Raw genomic sequence first — 2,111 nt, 5'->3', positions numbered from 1 at the left:
CCACACACACACACCTCGGATCGTGGGGGACGGAGCGCACCTCCTCCTCCTCCTCCTCCTCCTCACCCGCTCCCTGTCGGGTTAAAGTCAAACATGATCCGCGAGCGTTTTCCCGGGAAAGCGGTCCTGTAGCGCGCACACGCACGCGCCGGCATCATTTGTCGGTGCMGCTCAGAGAGAGGAGCTGCTCCATCCGGCGGGCTGCAGGATGCGGATCACTCCGAGCATGGCGGGTAAATTTATTATTCCTTCTGACGGGTCTGGACCCGGGCTGGCACTTTTAGTTCGGCTCGGTCCGGTTCGGCTCGAATGTTCCGGACGGGCATTAGAAGCCAGGATGAGATGAGGAGGAAACACGAGCTGAAGAAGTGTCTGCTTTTATTTTTATTTTGTATTTGAGCTGAATGTTGTCCTCAGCAGAGCAGCAGGTCAGTCTGAAGGCAACAGGCGGGCGACAGTGTCTCCAAGCTACAGCCTGCGGGATGCGCGCGTCTGTTAGCAAAATATCTCCGGACCCAATGGACGCGTTTTGATGAAACTTTCAGGAATCAATCGGTGGATTTAGATCTAGAAGTGTTTAAGTTTAGGAGATGATCTGATTCAAGATGGCCGCCACAGCTGAGTGATCTCACAGAACACATAAACGTCTCTAACTCAGTCAGTTTGACAGAGGTTCAGCTGAAGTTTGGTGAGTTAGTAGCTGAAAGTCTTTTCAGCACACAGCTGGACGGTTTGACTAAAACCAGCTAAAATGGTTTTTATTTCTTAATTTTTGTTGATTTTATTCTGAAACTGGAACAGTGGCGGGTGATATTAGACCTTTAATTATTGTTTGTTTAAGTAGCTGAATGTTTGCTGCCATCTGAAGATCAGCTGAAGCAGCTGTTCTTATTCGGCTTCAGCTGCTGCAGAGATCTGTTGCACCTTCGGCTCTTTGTTCGGCTCCTGTTTTGTGGCAGGAGATCAGATTCATCAGTTTGTGAGAGATTCTGTTGTTAATTTATTGTCTGAACGCTGAGTCAGCATTATTCTGTTTAAAAGTTTCCACTTTTTTTACTGTATAATTCTGCAGGTTTTGTGGTATTTTAGCTGCTCATTTATCAAAATATTCAGCTCATTTAGCTGATGAGACTTTTGGTTTTTGTAAATTTAATTTAAAAACTATTTTAACTTGATTAACAGTTATTTCCCTAAAAGAACCATTATTGTTCCTTAAAATATAGTTTTACTCAGCTTCAGCTGCTGGATCTGTTTTTGTTTTCTTATGCTTTTAGCTATTGTTCTGCTTCTTTTGGCTTTTTAGAAAAAAGTATGTCTTATTTAGCCATTAGCTAAAGTTGTGCTTTTTAACTTAAAGTTAATGATAAGATTTTTAGCTTTATCTAAAATTCTGCTACTTTTAGCTGATATTATGTTCCCTACATGTAATTCTGCTTATTTGTTTTTATTTTTAAGCTATTATTCTGCTTTATTTAGCTTATGTTTTGCTCCTTTAAGATTTCAGCTCAAAATTTTCTTCTTGTAGCTTTTAGCTGATGTTTGGTTCACTATAGCTTGTAGCTAATGTTCTGCTTGTTTAAGCTAAAGTGCTGTTTTCAATTTTTAGCTAATATTCTTCTTTTAATTTTTAGCTGATGTTAAGTTCACTATACTTTGTAGCTAATGGTCTGCTTCTTTTAGCTTTTAGCTAAAACTGAGTTCTGATTATTTTATCTATTAGCTAAAGTTCTGGTTCTTTTAGCTAATGTTCATCTCCTTAAAATTAGCTTTTTGCTATGTTCAGTTTTTAGGTGATATTCAGCTTATATTCAGCTAAAATCTAGCATATTTTGGTTAAATTTCTACTTTTAGATTTTTGTTTGCTCTCTTTATCGTTTAGCTGGTTTTATGCCTGTAGCTAAAGTTCTGATTCTTTTAGCTCTTACGGCTCATCTTCAGTAGATTTTAGCTGTCATTCAACTCTTCGTTAGATTTTAGCTGTCATTCAGCTCTTCATTAGATTTTAGCTGTCATTCAGCTCTTCATTAGATTTCAGCTGTCATTCAGCTCTTCATTAGATTTCAGCTGTCATTCAGCTCTTCATTAGATTTCAGCTGTCATTCAGCTCTTCG

At 39.3% G+C, this 2,111-nt stretch overlaps 1 protein-coding gene across 1 annotated transcript in view; it reads left to right on the top strand.

The window, feature by feature from the left end:
• Window positions 1-12: 12 nt before the first annotated feature.
• vwc2 (von Willebrand factor C domain containing 2) overlaps window positions 13-2,111 on the top strand; it is a gene marked incomplete at its 3' end in the record, with an annotated part of 16,110 nt that continues 14,011 nt past the window's right edge. The window contains 1 exon segment of the mRNA XM_014019890.1: window positions 13-233.

This window comes from Austrofundulus limnaeus, unplaced genomic scaffold, assembly GCF_001266775.1.
Source record: "Austrofundulus limnaeus strain Quisiro unplaced genomic scaffold, Austrofundulus_limnaeus-1.0 Scaffold235, whole genome shotgun sequence".
Taxonomy (NCBI): domain Eukaryota; kingdom Metazoa; phylum Chordata; class Actinopteri; order Cyprinodontiformes; family Rivulidae; genus Austrofundulus; species Austrofundulus limnaeus.
Note: the sequence above shows the minus strand (reverse complement) of the source record. Positions and strands in the feature narration are given on the sequence as shown.